This window comes from Macaca nemestrina, chromosome 17 (genome assembly GCF_043159975.1).
Source record: "Macaca nemestrina isolate mMacNem1 chromosome 17, mMacNem.hap1, whole genome shotgun sequence".
Taxonomy (NCBI): Eukaryota; Metazoa; Chordata; class Mammalia; order Primates; family Cercopithecidae; genus Macaca; species Macaca nemestrina.
Window position 1 is genome coordinate 45,647,750 of NC_092141.1, and position 18,417 is coordinate 45,666,166.

Sequence of the window (18,417 nt, forward strand, 5' to 3'; positions counted from 1 at the left end):
TTGGAAGCCAGGAGTTCAAGACCAGCCTGGGCAACATAGTGAGAGTCTATCTCTACAAAAAAAAAATTTTTTTTTAATTAGCTGGGCATGGTGACGTGTGTTTCCCCCTACTAGGGAGGCTGAGGTGGGAGGATCACTTGAGCGCAGAAGTTCAAGGCTGCAGGAGCTATGATCACACCGCTGCACTCCAACCTGAATGACAGAGGGAGACCCCATGTAAAATACAATACAATATAATATGAAACATGAAATGAGCAAAAGAAAGGTGGGAACATGGGAACCTAACAGGAAATAAGATTGAGGCCTGGGAGGCAGCCCTCCCAAGCACCTTCTATTATGCCTTGAACGAAGAAGTTAACACTGCCCTTGGGAAGATGCAGCAGGATGCAGCCTGAGACCAGCAAACAACAGGGATTATTGCTCCGCTAGGACTGCGGGCCCAGGCTGCCTGGGGTTGAATCCCCGCTCTGCCACTTACAAGCAGGTTGCTTTATTGCTCCATGAATTGTTTTCCAAAATTGTGCATGGTAACAGTTCCTGTCTCACAGGGCTGCTTATCAAGATTAAGTGAGTTAATAATACATATAAAGGCTTTAGAACAGTGTCTGTCCCATAGTAAGCAATCAATACATGTTACTCACCATATTTTTGTTGTTATTATAAGGAATGAGTAGTCTGAGTCCTCTCCACCCACCATATTGTTTTGGCTTTTCTCCAGTTGAGGCTAAGACAGAAGCATCAAATTGAAGGGATCAGGGGACGGCCAGAGCACTGGGCCCCATACTAGGAGGTTGATATTCCCAGGGAGGCTTTTGTTTCAAAGACTATGACGTGGTAAGATCTCTGGCTCTGGGTACTATCCATGGCATCAGCCAAGAGCACATAGACCAGGACCTTGTTAACTTTTTAAGGGTGTCATTTTGCCAAAGAATCCTCAAGCCTGGCCTCTAACGGCCTAGGATGGCAATTTCCAGGCTTCCAAACTCACATCAACAGAGAGACAGCTGCTGAAACAGTGCCGCTCCCAGAAAGGGGTACCCCTCCTCAATGTGCATGTCACAGCGTCCCATGAAGGACAATCCACAGGAGAGATTTTCCCAGACAGACAAGCAGGGGCCCCTGAGGGCAGCGGGCAGAGGGGAGTCTTGCAGAGGGCAGAGCTGGGAGAAGTCACTTATTTGCCCCCAGGAGACCACGTCCATGTGATTTCTGGCAGAGTCAGATATGGGCTATGGGCCAGTGACCACTGTGAGTTGTTTCCTATTCTTTCCTTTTCCAAAGGAGAGTTATTACTGCAATTTCCCTGTTCTCTCTCTACCAATGTCTACTGAGTGCTGGTTAAATTTACCATTTAACCTCAGTGGACCACAGGGAACCAATAAGAGCTCCATGTATGAGGATCACACATCACCCAGAGAACCAGAACTGGATAAAATTGTGGCTTGTCTCTTTGAAAAATTGTGGCTTGGCTCTTTGAGGGAAAGGGGTTGACTATGTTTGGTGTGGAGAGTGGAACTTTGTTAAGGCATGTTTATGGAGATAGATTTAAGTGTGGCTATTGGGCAGCTAGAGGGGGTAGACTGTACTGAACATATGTTGTTTTTGCAACCCGGTATCCACTCAGTCTTCTGACAAAATAACCTCTTCCAAATGTGGTTGGGTTGGCATCCCAGTCCTACACAAAAATCTAGGGATGGGCCTTGATTCTCTTAAGCCAATTGATGTGCCCTATCCCCCATCTATATAAAGAAAGCCAATGAAATTTGCTACATGTGCTAAGTCTGGAAACAGAAGTTTCTCACTCTTCTCTCCATCTGTCTGCAACAGAAGTTACTCTTCCCCCGGATGGCATTGTGTGAAGACGTGGGACTTGCAGTCACTGTGGACATTTCTGACCACAAAGACCCATGAAACTGGATGATGAAGCCAAATCTAATACCACAGAAGGCAGAGCAAGGAGAGCGGGAGAGGCTGGCCTTGGTGACATTGTTTGAATCTAGTCTTCTCTGAATCGGTCCCACCTTAGCCCTTCTCACTCATGTAAGTCAGAATATCCCCTCATTTAAACCACAGCTTCTGTCACAGCATAAGGAGTTCTCATAGGTTCATTAGCACAATTGGTGCTTTTTATCTTTTAATAATAAAACACCTTATTTATCAGGAGTTTTATAGTTTACAAAACATTTGCATAGACAGATCTCTTTTGATATTGTTACCTCCCAAATAGGCCAGGCAGACCTTGCGTTATCATCCTCCTTTTACTAGATGGGGAAACTAGGCTTGGAGAGTCTACTTTGCTCAGGGACACTCAGCCAGTAATTAGAAGGGCTAGAGCTTGAACTCAGGTCTTCTGACTTGAAGAAAAATTCTCATCCTGCAGTAGGTGTTGCACAGACCCATCGCAGAACAAAGCTTCTGTTCTAAATTCTGCAGTGGAGCAGGATAGTCCTGCACCCAACCCAACTGATGTTCTCTCCCCATCAAACTCTCAACAGTCTGGCCTGGATTTCAAGTCCTGAGCCCCGGAACAATTGCTTCTGCAGGAGGGGAAAGGACTCTGAGATATCTCTGGGGCAGTCATGCACGAGATCATTTTCCCTTGTGGTTTCATTGATTTTATGATGAGGGAGTCTGTGATCTTAGTTGGAAATATTTATGCTCTAAGGGGAGAGACTCAGGAGTCTCAGTCGTGTCTGTAGGCCACCCACCCCCAGGGACCTTCTTAATTTAGTGATTCCTCCTCTCCCGCCCCCCTTCCCCTGTCAGCCTGCCTTTACTCAGGGTGAGGTGGAGTGGGTGATGTATTTATGAGAGTGGAGTTCCAGAGCCCACGCGGAGGAGTAAATTACAAATGAATGCACCTCCAGGATGGGGTGGCCTCCCTTGTCCTGGCGGCACTTCAAAGCTTCCTGAAAATTCCCCAAGGAAAACAGCCAGTCTCAGAGGAGCTCCCTTCAACCCTCTGATGGCTTTGTCAGACACCTGTCCTAGCGTCCTCCAAGATCTGCCAGCTCTAACTCACTTGTTTCCACACCTGCTCACACAGAGGGCAGTGCCCCTTTGCAGAAGGAGACACAGAGGTGGAGGGAGGCCCAGATTATAAAGTTAGAAGGCTCAGGGGCTAAATCCACCCTCCAGATGCCCCTCTGGAGTTCCATTTACCAGTGCTACCTTCCCTGAAGGGCCAGAACTGTGTCTCATCTGTCTTTAAATCTCCATCTCTAGCACAAACTATGGCCAACAGATGGGGCTCAATACATTTTTGTGGAAATCATGGGCAATTTTGCCATCCTTTCTATTAAAGTCCAACATGAATTTCCCATTCCTTTAGGCCACAGAGAACAAAGACTTTAAGATGCTTATAGGCATTGGATAGTATCCCATCTGATTCCTCAGTAACTCTTCCAGGTACCAAAATAAAAACCATTTACATCAGTAAAATTGCTTTACAATTTACAAAGCCCGTTTACTTATATCCTGCCATTCATCTCTATAACCATGAGGCTGGCACAGGTTCACCCATCTCAGAGATGAGGAAACGAAGAGAGTTTGGGTAATTTGCCAGAAGTCACACAGCTGATAAATGACAAAGACAGGACTCACACCCAGGTTTTTTAATTCTAAGTCCAGGGTTATTTCCACTGCATCATAACAAGCAGTGCTTCTTGTTTTGTTTGTTGTTGTTGTTTAGAGACAGAGTCTCGCACTGTTGCCTGGGCTGGATGGCGTACAATGGCGCGATCTTGGCTCACTGCAACCTCCACCTCCCAGGTTCACACAATTCTCCTGCCTCAGCCTCCCGAGTAGCTGAGATTACAGGCACACACCACCACATCTGGGTAATTTTTTGTATTTTTAGTAGAGATAGGGTTTCACCATGTTGGCTGGGCTGGTCTCAAACTCCTGACCTCATGATCCGCCCGCCTCGGCCTCCTGAAGTGCTGGGACTACAGGCGTGAGCCACTGTGCCCCGCCATAGTGTATTTTTATCGCCACCTTCTCACAGGCCCTGATGGGCTACTGGAGAAAGAGGAAGCTGAGTCCGGGGTGGGAAATCCCCAACTCCACCTGTGGCAATGGAGCAGGAAGATGAGGGTTGTCTCCAAGCTGCCTCCACTTCCTGTGCACCTACCGCAGGCTGGCTCCCTACACACACTGACCTGCTTCCAGGAGAGGATTTACAGAGAAGCTGAAGCTTCAAGCCCCTCCTGTGGTCCCGGTTAATGGGTGCCACCAATTGACTACACAGAACACCTGAAATGCCCTGAGCTCAAAAATAAAAGAAACCTCAGAGAGGTTTTCCCAGATTTGACAACAATCCTAAAAATGTGCATGACATTACAAATAATGATTAGTGGCGCTGAATAATAAACTCCCAGTAATCAAAACCAACTTTTGATGAACCGTGCTATTAAAAGACTGAATTATCTTTCTCTTCTGGCTATGGACAATATTACAAAATCTTTGTCATTGTAGGGAGTGATCAAAGAGGATTCAGTCAAAACCTAGGAAAGAAAGTATTTCAATTTTAGATTCGGGGGGTATGTGTGCAGGTTTGTTACAAGGATATATCGTGTAATGCTGGGGTTTGGGCTTCTCTTGAACCCCACCCAAATAGTGAACGTAGTGCCCAATAGGTAGTTTTTCCACCCACCCCCCATCCTTCCTCCCTGATGTTGGAGTCCCCAGTGTCTATTGTTTCCATCATTACGTTCGTGCATACCCATTGTTTAACTCCCACTTACAAGTAAGAACACGCAGGATTTGGTTTTCTGTTTCTGCATTACTTCATCTAGGATTATGGCGTCTAGCTGCATCCATGTCTCTGCAAAGATATGATTTCATCGAAAAGAAAGTATTTGAAAGAGCTTTGTTCAGGTAGTTAATTTTTTCTTAGATTCGTGATGTTTATTCTATTTGTTGACTTTCCAAATGTATAATTTTTGTCAATTCTAATTATAAATAAATGCCCATTTTTTACCTAATTTAGTGTAGTTTTCCATCCTGTTTCCTTAAAGAAAGTCCCATCAAATTGTAAAAGCCTCAGGTTCTCAGGTAAAAGCCTCAGGTTGGATCCAACCCTGTAGGGTCATCTCATTTAGATATTATTAGCATAATAACTCTATGAAAGAATTACTGTTATTATCTTCATTTTACAGATGAAGAAACTAAGGTTCGGAGATGATCATTTTGCCCAGATCCCACAAACTAGTAAGGAGCAAGTCTTGGTTTCAAACTCAGATGTGACCCACAGTCCAAGCTTTTCCTACTATGTGATTACTAGAACCAACCTTTGAGGAAATTCATTTGTGGTCCAGCCACTTAATGTTTTGGGAAACTGTGGTTTTAAAATATGTCCACAAATTATTTGGTACTCTTTCTTCCAAGAGGTCATTCCTAACTCCGCTCCCATCATGTGCAGGCTGGACTTAATGACTTGCTTTGAACAAATAGAATATGGAGGATGATGGCAAGAGATTTGATCTTGAAAGATGCTGGGGCTTCCTTCTAGTTCTCTCTTTCTTGGACTACTCTTTCCAGGTCATGCTAACTCTCATGTCACGAGGACACTCAGGCAGCCTATGGAGAGGTCCGCATGGTGAGGAACTGAGACCTCTGGCCAACAGCTTTGTGAGTGCACCATCTTGAATCTCCAATCCCGATCCAGCCTTCAGATGATTGTAGCCCAACCAACATCATGATTGCAATCTCATGAGAGACCACCCATTGCAAACCTGCTCCTGGATTCCTGACCCTCAGATACTATGAGATAATAAATGTTTTTAGCTGCTAAGTTTGGGGGTAATTTGTTATCAGCAATAGATAATTAATATGGGAACTGCTTAATGTTGTTGTAATGGAGATACTGGCTGGGTGTTTCTGAAATGTTTACATGGGAGATTGATTGGGAGGGTGCGATTGGCTCCCTGCAAATCCACCACTACTGGAAAACAATTTCATACACATATTTTACCAAGGGTGGACCAATATTGTATTTTATTCTGCATTTGCAAACATCCTCTCAATTAATCAGATTAGCTGTGGTGGTGCAGATATTCCAGCTGCTCGCCCATTACCAAAATGATCTCTTTACATTGAGGACCCAAGTGAAGGTTAAGAGGGAAAATATCTCATTTTTTATTACGTCTCTCACTTGACAAAAGATTTGAAACTTTTTATAATATTATATCCTTTTAGTATATAAATAAGACAATGAGAAACAAAAGTCAAAAGCAGCAGAATGTTGAACAATCTGAAGATCAAGACTAAAGCAAAGTTGGAATGTGCTATGCAAGCTCCAGGTCCTCCACAGTTATTCAAAACGAGCCATTCGTTTAGGCTCTGACCTTCCCAGAGGAAGCATAGGAAGCAAATTCCCACTGTCGGGACCAGCTTCATGTGTCTGCAGCCAGTGCAGTTGCACAAGGCTCTGTACTCCAAAGGGCCCCATAGTTGGGGGTAATGCTCTGAGGTTGCCATTTTGAAATTCTTCAGTATTTTATCCTTGAATTTGTGTTTTGTAAGTGAAATCTGACATCCCAATGGAGCATATAACAGGGATTTGGAGCCTCTGCTCACAGTCTGTTCCTACTACTTGCTGCCTCTCACCTCCCTGTCCCCCAGTGGGCTATGCTTGCCCCGCTTCCTCTTCCCCTTCCTGCTCTACAACAGCCACCACCCTCCACCCAGGGAGGTATCAGCAGAGGGAGACTGGCACCTGGCCATCACTCTCCACCCTGCTGCAGGGACCTGGGCATAGAGGTGGGTAGAGTAAGAGTCAGGTGTGTGCCCCAAGGTGTCTTGGTGCAGGACAAGGTGGAAGCCGTCCCCACCTCTGGCTGGCGGTGCCCCACGTGTCTAAAAGGAATCCTCCCTACAGCTCTCAGGAAGGGAGAGGCTGAGGGATATTCTTTGTTGCTGTGGCCAGGCAGAGGCACTGGCACCGGGGTGAGGGGTGTGGCTGAGAGGCTCCATTCCAGCCACGCAGAATGGCCGGCTGCCCAGGAACCCACCCATGCAAGGAACTCTGCAGCCTCCAAATCCAACCCTGAAGCACCAAGCGTCTGCAGCCCCGCTGAGCTCTCGCAGCAGTCCACGAGGTGCAGAACAGGCTGTGTTGCATTCTCTGTGACTGCAGACTCGCTAGGCATTCAGTGAGCCAACTCCACGTGGTTTGAAAACGCCACCAAAATGTCATACAGGCTAGGCAGCTGGTCTGTGTGTCCTGGGGGGAGTCTCTATGCCAGGGGCTGCTCCTTTGCCTGGGAGCAAATCACAGTGTCCCACACAGGTAGGCTGACTTGGTGAAGGAGGGGACATAGGCCCACCCTGTGCAGGCAGCAGGGGTTTGTCATGGGGGTCTAGAGTCTGACCAAAATCAAGGGACTCTATGGGAAAGATGTGAAGACAGAGTTTACAGACTTGCCACGTGGACCTATTTGCAGCAGGCCCCTCCTCTCTGCCCTCCCATTGCCTCCTTGTCAAATGAGGCATTTCCAGGCAGGTGCATCTCACTCTACAGGGTCTTCAGGGCCAGGCTTGCCAATCCCGAGCAGAGTACCGAATGCACTGGGAGGAATTCATGTCATATTTTGTTCCTAGATGGTGAGCTCTTCTGATTCCAAAGGAGTACACTTCCTTTTCCATCCAAAAAAAAAATCTCCAAACGCTCCCTTGGGCCAAAAAGTCTACCGAGATGTGACCAGCATTTAGGGTTTGTCCGTGACATTTAGAGTATCTTTGTTTGTCAAGAACTGAGGGGTTTCAGTGCTAAAATGAGGCCACTCTCAGGCAAAGAGGAGGGTTGGTCACCCAACTGCCCTTTAGGTAAGTGAGAAGCCAGGTAAATCCAGATTATGTTTTCCAATAAAAAATTAATGATCACATTTATCACTCACCTTCAGGAGGACATATCTTAATACGAAATAAAACTCTCTGTGCTGAATTTCCTCAGGAGAGCCCAGAGGTCTTTCACGATGATACAGTAAGGGAAAGGAAGGACAGAGATCTGTTTCCTAGACTTGGCCTCTTTCCCTTAAAGTTGAGTTTTATCTAGTAGGACCTGCAAATGATAACTCCTCAGAGAACTGTGCTTTTCTAGAAAGGCGAGTAAGGTGAGAGGTCAGTTGTTCTCTGTGTACACACACCTATGTGCGAGAAAACTGTTCAACCTAAAATGCTAGCAAGGGCCTCCTAGGAATACCCGCTTTTCAAAGTTTTGCACTATTCTTGAATATGAAAACTGCAAAATCAGCTGTGCAAAAAAAAAATAACTTTTTTTTTTTAAAGCTCTTAGCTTAAGTTCTACCAGGAGTCTCCATTGTATTGTGGTGGTAGAAGTTTGATCTTAGCCTATTTTTAGTCCCCATCTTTTCTTCAATGTTAATATCGAAGTTAGGAGGGGTCAGGAGAGGGAGTACTTCGTGTAATGGCAAGGTGCAAGGCAAGAAGGCGGGGGCGGTGGCGTCTCATGAGACCAGAAGCAAATATTTAGTGAGCACTTCCACGGTGCCAGGCACTAAGAGCTTCATCTGTGTTCCATCTTTTGTTATCTTAGATCAGTAGTGATCTGTATGATTTTTACCCACATTTTATAGATGAGGCACAGAAAAGGTAAGGGGCTTACAAAAGGATTACATGGCTAGGAAGAGGCAGAGCTGAAGTTGAAAACCAAAGGTCTGATTCCAGAGGTAGCCCACCTAAGGTCATTCATTTAACAAATATTGACGGATCACCTATTATCTGACCTAGGCTCACAGGATGGAGCCTAAAGAGAAAGGAATCCCTGCCTCAAGGCGCTTCCATTCCGGCCTCTTCACTGCACTGTTTCTTGCAGCAGCCGTGAGGCATCCACTCCCCATCCTGGTCCTGGGGCATTATTTCCTCCAGGCTGCTTTTTTCCTTGCTCTCATTCTAGGGGACTCTTCAAGCCCTATGACTCTCTTTTTACTTCCACTCTTCTCCTAGGAAGGTGGACATGCATTCTATCTGTACCGTTCTGGCTCAGACCTCTTCTACTTCCACCTGCTCACCAACTCAAAGCACTTCAAAACCCCAGGCGCGTCCGCTCACTCATCATGCCCAGGGCCATTTCAGGCAGGCACATCGACCATGCACACAGGCCATTCCTGCTCTGGGGCCTGATCCCCAGAACTCTGAACATCTAGCTTGAATGGGGAACAGGGTGTCATAACTGCATTTGTCAGGAAGATCTACGCATGCCTCATTTCTTACTCTCCTCCTTCCCTGGTGGCGAGAAAACTGGTTCTAACTCACCCAGTTTTTTCTAGGTCCTGGGTCATCTCACAGCCATGGATTTTAAGTTTCCAAACCCTAAAGCGTTCTCTGCTCGCTACAGAAAATCCCTTCCCGCCCACTCGGTGTGTGTGACTGATCCTAAGTAGCATAAGGGTCAAGCAGGGAATAAGAGAAAAGACAGGGGAATGAACCCACCAGTTAACACTGTGTAAGACCCCTTCACTTCAAACAGCTGCCTGTTATTATTTCTACAGTTTGGGCCCCATAGATAAACATGGTTCGTGCACTATTAACGTTCGCCATACCCTTTTGACAAATCCCCCTTTGTGCCTCAATTTACTCACTTGTAAAGTAGGAATAATGACAGTGCCCACCTCCTACAATGTTTGGGAAGATTAAAATCAGTTAAACAGGCCGGGCGCGGTGGCTCAAGCCTGTAATCCCAGCACTTTCGGAGGCCGAGACGGGCAGATCACGAGGTCAGGAGATCGAGACCATCCTGGCTAATACGGTGAAACCCCGTCTCTACTAAAAATACAAAAAACTAGCTGGGCGTGGTGGCGGGCATCTGTAGTCCCAGCTACTCGGGAGACTGAGGCAGGAGAATGGCGTAAACCCGGGAGGCGGAGCTTGCTGTGAGCCGAGATGGTGCCACTGCACTCCAGCCTGGGGGACAGAGCAAGACTCCGTCTCAAAAAAAAAAAAAAAAAAAAATCGGTTAAAGAGTGTGAAGTGCTGCTCAGAACAGTTTCTGGCAAGGAGGGAGTGCCCTGTACACTGTTAGCTGTCATTATTATGATTAGTATCATTTGTTGTTGGTGTCATATTTGTCTTTCTCGTTACCCATGTTTCAGGGTGAAGACAATGTTTTAAAAATGTATCTCTGTATCCGATTCAGCACATGACAGGGCCCAGCACACAGTAGGTATTCAGTACATGTTGATTTATTGTTTTTTTTTTTTTAAGAGAAAGGGCCTTGCTCTGTCACCCAGACTGGAGTGCAGTGACGCTATCATAGCTCACTACAGCCTCGGACTCCTTGACTCAAGCGATCCTCCCACCTCAGCCTCCTGAGTAGCTAGGAAAACAGGCACACACCACCACACCTGGCTAATTTTAAAAAATTTTAAAAAGTTTTCTCTAGAGATGGGATCTCACTATGTTGCCCAAGCTTTGAATTTTTTTTTTTTTTTTTTTTTGAGACAGAGTCTCACTCTGTCGCCCAGGCTGGAGTGCAGTGGCCGGATCTCAGCTCACTGCAAGCTCCGCCTCCCGGGTTTGCGCCATTCTCCTGCCTCAGCCTCCCGAGTAGCTGGGACTACAGGCGCCCGCCACCTCCCCCGGCTAGTTTTTTGTATTTCTTTTTAGTAGAGACGGGGTTTCACCGTGTTCGCCAGGATGGTCTCGATCTCCTGACCTCGTGATCCGCCCGTCTTGGCCTCCCAAAGTGCTGGGATTACAGGCTTGAGCCACCGCGCCTGGCCAAGGCTTTGAATTTTAACTGAAGAAACAAACTGTTGTGTTTTGTTCTCTCTAACTAAAAATTCAGATTCAGACCTTTGATGTAATGAAATCACTTGACTCCTCCCCCACCCGCCCCTACCGATTACAAAAGATTACATACCTTAGACTGTCAGAGCTGGAAGAGACCTGGGGGATCATCTGGTCTAACCTTAGTTTACAGAGAAGAATTACAAAACCCAGGAAGAGGAAAATGAACTGCTCATGGTTACTTAGTGGGTAAAAGAAGGACTTATAAACCAACTGGTGGGAGTTTAATCACTTCCTTTGCAGGACTGAGAAACAGAGCTCATCCCTCCTTGTGCTCATGACTCATTGACAACATTTAATGAACACTCACCCCATGCCATGCTTAGGAGTGGGAAGACTGCAGGCCATAAGGCTAGAGCAGGGTTTAAATCTCAGTTCCACCCCTCGGCAGCTAACACCCTTGAATAAACCGAGCCTCATTATCCTCACTTATAAAACAGGGACAAATAATAAAGAGATGGAAGGAGTTTTGCGGGGAGTCAATGAACGGATGTGTTTGTGTTTCTAGCATATAGTAGCAATGTTTGTTTCCTTCCTCTCCACTCTGGTAGCAAGCCAAAGAAGTAGAAGATGGGCCCTTGTCCTCAAGGAGATTATGATCCTGTCTCTTTGCAAGATGAAGAAGTTTGAGCATGAGCTGAGCGGAAAGTCAAAGGACAGGGAGAGTTAACTGGGAATGCTTAATGGGAGAGGCAATTCTAGTTTTAAAAGAGAGAAAGAAGATCGATTGGCAGGGAGCATTAGAAAGATTTCCTAATGTGCTCTTCAGAGAGGCTTCCCCTGACCACCTGTGCAAAGTAGCCCCCATCACTCTCTGTCCCCTTGCCCAACATTCTATATCACAGCATTTACAACTCTGACACCCTTGCTTGTCTTTCTGTTTTTCATCTGTGCCCCCAACTAGAATGCATGCTCCAAAGAGCAGGGAATTCTTCATCTGCCATCTGCTTGGTGCTGTCACTCCTGTTCTAAACAATGTCTGGCATATCATAATTGCTTGAAAATGTTTGTCAAGTGAATATAGAGTGACAAATTACAACAGTAGCTGAGTGATCTTGGGAAGAAAGGAATGATTTGCCCGGGAAGAGTGTTTAAAATATGAAGGAATTAGTGAATGGTGCTCCAGTACTGAGGGCTGGGATTTGACCATTTCCGATGGCAGAAAGGAGGCCTCTTCTGTTGAGCTGGTGGAACAGCTTCCCTCCCTGGAAGGCCCACGTTCCCAACCTTTGGTCAGCTCTTTTCACTCCCATACCAACGTGAGCCGAGAGAGAGAACCACACCTCCTCAAGACCTGGGGTGCCTTTAGGTTAGCGCTTTACACGGGATCATCTGAAGTCATAAGGAATTCTCGAGTGTGTCTGACTTTGTCGAGTGTTAGTCCAGCTAAGTGTTAGAGAGATGGATGCTCACAGCCCACAAATAGCATGGTTGAATCACCAAGCATCTTGTTTGTGTTAGAGAGTGAGATAAACTCTAGGAGCCTTCACCCATAAAACTGTCTGCAGTATTGAAAACATGCTTCATAAAAACTCCCTGATGACCGGGAATGTATTCTTCTAAAGTGGGATTGGCTGAAAACACTTTTGAAAACAAATTACTATGGGTTGTCCAGTTTTGCTCTTATGCAGTAGGGGGCGCTGTTGATACAAATTCCATCCGTACTACACGGACTCCATTACACTAACCACAGGTGTTCCGTGTTCACAGCTTTACCCAGACACTATAGCCCTGGTTGTTAACACTGAAGAGTTAACAGGTGTGCCAGGAGAAGAACGTGGCTTACTCAAACTGTTTGAAGGATAGCATTTTCTTGGTTGGCATCCTATCAACTCTTAACTAGTTCTCTTCGTACAGAAACGTTTTCACCTTTTTCAATTCTTACCATATAACATTGACTTTTCTCCTAAAGAGATTATTTGTTGTTCATCCTAAGGATTAATGTTTGGTGTCCTGAGAATCAGTGTATTGGAGGAATGTCAAGATGTCTGAAATGAGGAAGCCCAAGTCCTACCCACCAACTAGAAGAAAATTTAGACAAAGTCAAGTTGAACCCAACTCTCCCAAGAGATGAACTTACTAGGGCTGCAAAGGTACTTGTCCGGAAAACCACTCTTGGGTTTCCCCATAAGCAATATAGTCATTTAGGGAGGAAAGCTGCCCCTATAGAAATCCCAAAGTGGGGTGCATGAGAGTTTCCGAATGCCAAATATTGTAGGGATATTCACCCACTTAGAGACTGGGCGATAGATTTGCATTTCTGGAAGCTCTGACCTTACAGAATAAGGGATGAATAAAGGGTACCCTGGACCATGAAGAAAAGATGCCTCCAATCCTTCACCCTGTCTTAAGCAACAAGCTTCCAAGGCTGACTGAGCTTCGCCAGATCCTGCTTTGGCCATCTTGGGATGACCAAATTACCACATGGGTGAAGAAAGTATGGAGAATTGGGGGGCTATGGAGATACTTTGACCTTTTCTGGAGTCTAGGACCTTCACCGTCCTTGACGGTGCTTCTATTCTAGTTCTTCTAGCAGAGGAGGGCAGTGTTCCTATGAAGTTCCTATGCTCCCTGTGGCTCAAGGCCTTTGAAACTGGGGATCCCGGCCGAAGGCTGACTCAGTGTCTCAGGACCCAGCAAGCCCCTCAGCCCCTCAGCTCCTTCAGCCTCCCTCCACGTAATGCCGTGGATGGAGGTGCCAGAGAGAGGCTGCAAAACAAAGGTGGCTTTCACCCAGAGCCAGCTGAGAGGTGATGGCTGTGGTGGTGGGGTCTGCAGCCCTGAAGCAGGGTGCTGTCCTGTGACTCTGAGCTCAAAAATGTGTGAAATTTCTTTTTGCTGGGTATTCTACATCAAGCGGAACCTGTTCTCAGAGAAACATTCCATTTCACAGACCCTAATGGCTTTCCTCTGTGCTGATGCATTAATGAGGCTCCGGCTCATTCTAATCAGAAGGAAGCCATGCAGATAATTGCCTGAATTTTTAATTCAGGGTTATGATAGGGGAATCAAAGTCACACTGCAGTTGCTGAGGCTGCCTCTAGTTCCAGGCCATTGACTTTTGCAATTTTCTTTGATTTCCCCCTCCCTGTCTCTTTCTCCCCACTCCCACTCTCTCTCTCTCTCTCTCTCTCTCTCTCTCTCTCTCTCTCTCTCTCTGTCTCTCTCAGACTTGGTGGAGACTGACAGTCAGTTTCAGGTTGGGGTGGAGTAGAGAAATAGGGGCAGCCCTTGGGGTCTCCCACAGTCTTTCTTCCTCCTCCTCTTTTGCAATCCTTCCCCTCCCCCATGAAAGCGTGGATCCTGCCTGCACCTGTCACCCCAGGGCTGGTTCTGGGAGAGTGCCCTGCAACTGGCCTTCCCACTCAGGGTCTCCGTGCCCATAAGCAAGGACAGGAAATTTGCCCCAGGAGAGGATCTCCCTTGGCAATTTACTTCTCATTCCATCTCAGTTTTTAGGGCAGAGGAGAGAAATGATAAAGGGAAGGGAAAAAGAGATCAGGTGACCAGAGCAGCTCAGCAGCTTCCAATGCCTTGCAAAGGCAATCTGTTCTCCTTTGGTGCTGAGACCAAGGGCAGGTGGAAAGTTGGAGGAACCTAAGCCTGAGGTCCTTCCTGAATTAACTTCTCCCCTGACATAATCATCACTGAGTGCTAGAACTTTAAAGAACTTACAGAACCCTGACAACTACAGGTGGTAGACAGAGGTAAATGCAAACTGGTTGTACGATAGGCCACTAACCCACAAATGAAAGAAAGAAAGGAAAGGACCATGAAAATGAAAGAAAGGAATGAAAGAAAGAAAATGAAATGAAAGAAAGGACCCAGAGGCTGGTACGGAAAGAGGCTCCCTGACATTGGCCAGTTTGCCCAGAATGTCCAGAACTTTGAGGTGATGCAGAATTTGCTAGGGTGAGAGTGGGCGGCCTTTATGGCTCAATTCCAACCAATAGTCACTTTCCAGGAGAGTGACTATTCTTGCAAGGGAAGTTTTCTTCTCCCAGTATGCTCCAGTGCTGGCTATAGCAACACCATCGGCACACGTTTACACTTTAAGCCGGCATTCAGCAGAGTGATTCTTTCCCTTCCAGATTGGTCTCTGAATCACTGGGCACCACACACTTGGCATCTAAGAGCAAAATGTATCTCCACATCTCTGACTCTGTATATCGGTTCAGGATTCTTACTTTCAAGAGAGAGAAGATAATTTTCACTGGGACTGAGCATCTCCTGGGTGCCATGGACGTTATATACCATCCTTCCATTTAACCATTACCAGTACCTTGTGAAGAAGAGATGACTGTCTCTACTTTACACTTCAGGAAACTTGGGTTCACCAAAAAGGAACAGAAATTTTATTGCCACCTGCACCTCACCTTCCAGGGAAAGTTTTGTTTTGTGGAACCCAGAAATCCCTTTCAAGGTGTGTTTCCAGGGCTTAGCAATGCTACTGATAATGCAGTCTTTCCAATTGCAGGCTACAGCTTTCAGAAATCAAAGGAGGCAGTTACCTTTATTATGCTGGTGGAATTTGACCTCCGCTGGGCTTTTGTTTCCTCAATAAAACACGGCCTCATATCTGAATAGCACCCCTCTCCCAAGAATGCCAAAGCAACCTCACAAACTCCACAGTCATCCACACGCTGACTCCTTGAGAACATCCCCAACAGAACTATCATTTGACTCAGCAATCCCATCACTGGGTATCTACCCAAAGGAAAATAAATCGTTCTACCAAAAAGGCACAGGCACTTGCATGTTCATTGCCATGTTATTCACAATAGCAAAGACATGGAGTCAACTAGATGCCCATCCACGGTGGATTAGATAAAGCAAATGTGGTACATATACACCATAGAATACTATGCAGCAATAAAAAAGAGTGAAATCACGTCCTTTGCAGCAACATGGATGCAGCTGGAGGCTATTATCCCAAAGGAATTAATGCAGGAACAGAAAACCAAATACTACATGTTCTCACTTAGAAGTGGGAGCTGACCACTGGGTACATACAGACACAAAGGTGGGAAAAATAGACTCTGGGGACTCCAAAAGGGGAGAGGGAGGGAGGGAGGAAGGCAAGGGTTGAAAAACTACCTATTGGGTACTATGCTCACTACCTGGGTGATAGGATCATTCATACCCCAAACCTCGGTGTCATACAATATATCCAGACAACAAACCTGCACATGTACCCCTGAATCTAAAATAAAAGTTGAAATTATTTAAAAAAAAAAAAAAAAAAAAAAAAGCAGTCCATCTCTTCTAGAACAGTGGACCTCATCATGGTGCTAGACTATTTTATGATAGCACAGAGTATCTCTGGGGATGTTTGCGAACCTCTGTTGAACTTTTAAAGCAAAATCAGTTACCGTTTCTTTTTTTTTTTTTTTTTTTCATTTTTATTTTCATAGAGACGGAGTCTCACTTTGTTGTCCAGGTTGGTCTTGAACTCCTGGGCTCAAGTGATTCTCTTGTCTCAGCTTCCAAAAGTGCTGGGATTACAGGCGTGAGCCACTGTACCCAGCCAGGTTTCTATGTCTTTTAATTTTTTTTTAAAGGCATGTGCTTTGGGACGCCTTTAGGCAGAGTTAGGGTCTCATTTATTCAATCAGTGTGTATTTAATGAGCACCAACTATGCACCAGATTGTTCCAGGCACTGAGTCCTGCCCTCTGAGGGAACATCACAGTTTAGTGGGTTAGATGAATGCAGGCTGAGGGATAAGGCAGAGGATGAATGTTGAAAGGAAATCCTGAAATCAAGCTAACAACATGCTGTGTAAACTCCAACAAAATTGAGAGTAACAGTGAGCGCCCTTGTTCCTGAGCCCAGAGCATAGATCCATTCAGGGATGAAAAACCCCATTCTAAACTTTGGTCCCCTCCCACCTCAAAAGGCAACTTTCTCTTAGCTCTCTGGAGACCCAGTCTGCTCCCAGGTCCTGTGCATTCCAGCTCCAGCCCTGTGAACTTGGAGTTAATGATTAAACCATGCGGTAGTGCCGTGGCTGGAGGCCGAGGCTTCCTTGGGGTGAGCTGGGTGGCTCAGCCCTGGAAACTGCCAAGTTCCTGGCTTGGCTCCAGCCAGGGATAGGCCGGAGACAGAGCCAGCCCCCACACCCACATGCAGCTCATTTTCAAAGTTGGCTGCAGTCTCAACAACCTCTAGTCACAGAACCTCCTGCTACAAACCTAAGGCACTGTGGTATAGTGGAAAATCGAATGTAAAAGGAAACGCAAGTCTTACGTGCAAATTCTGACCCTGCTACTAATTCACTGGGTGACCTTGGGGTAGTCTCCTCACCTTTTCTGGGTTTCAAGTTCCTCATCCGTAACGGAAGAATGTTGGACCAGAACGTGCCATGTTCTCTTACAATTCTGTGCATTTGCACATGCTGTTACATTTGCCTGGTACACCCTTCCTATCCCTTTTGTCTTCTTACTCATTCTCCAAAGTGCAGCTGAGGGGTCGCCATCTTCAGAAAGCTTTCCCTGACCCTCTCCCAACAGGCTAAGCTAGATGCCCCTTCTTTTAGTCCCATAGCACTCTGTATTTCCTTTATCATAACACTTAGCCTACTGTTTTTACAGGCGTATTTTGGAGATATTGTGGGTTCACTTCCAGACCACTGCAATAAAGCAAATACGGCAATACAGTGAGTCACACAAATGTTTCGGCTTCCCAGTGCATCTAAGAGTTATGGTCACACTGTACTGTCATCTACTAAGTGTACCATAGCCTCACATCTTTTAACAAGTACATACCTTGATTTTAAGATACTTTGTTGCTTAAAAAAAAAAATGGTAGCAATCATCTGAGCCTTCAGTGAGTAGTAATCTTTTTGCTGGTAGAGGGTCTTGCTTCACTGTTGATGGCTGCTGACTGATTAGGGTGGTGGTTGCTGAAGATTGAGGTTGCTGCGGCAATTAAAAAAAATAATAAGACAATGAAGTTTGTGACATAGATGGACTTTTCCTTTTACAAAAGATTTCTCTGTAGCATGCAGCGCTTTTTGGTAGCATTTTGTCCACAATAGAAGTTCTTTCAAAACTGGAGTCAATTCTGTCAAATCCTGCCACCACTTTATCAACTAAGTTTATGAGATATTCTCAGTCCTTTGTTGTCATTTCAACAATGTTCATGGCATCTTCACTGGGAGTAGATTCCATCTCAAAAAACTACTTTCTTTGCTCATCTATAAGAACCAACTCCTCATCTGTCAAAGTTATATTATGAGCATCCAGGAGTATGACACAAAGGTGGAATAGACATTAATTTTGTGCATTCTTTGGTAATTTTTTTTTGGTAACGACAAAGCTTTGCTACAATTTTACGCATTTCATTCAAATCAGTGATCTGTGTTTGTATAATTTCTGAAACGTAATTGTGGATTATAAAAGTGTAACATCATAATTACATTTCTAACTAGAATTAGTGTGTCTAGTTTTGTATCTTTGTGCCATATTATTTTAAGTTCTGTAATATATGTGCAGGATGTGCAGATTTGTTACATACATAAATGTGTGCCATGGTTGTTTGCTACACCTATCAACCCATCACCTAAGTATTAAGCCCTACGTGCATTAGCTATTTTTCCTGATACTCT

At 45.5% G+C, this 18,417-nt stretch overlaps 1 long non-coding RNA gene across 1 annotated transcript in view; it reads right to left on the reverse strand.

The window, feature by feature from the left end:
• The window catches only part of LOC139359584 (uncharacterized), a 98,845-nt gene that overhangs the window by 39,000 nt on the left and 41,428 nt on the right, over positions 1-18,417 (reverse strand). The window contains exon 2 of the long non-coding RNA XR_011615669.1: positions 4,746-4,825. This is a non-coding gene — a long non-coding RNA (uncharacterized lncRNA). The remainder of the gene's footprint in view (positions 1-4,745; positions 4,826-18,417) is intronic.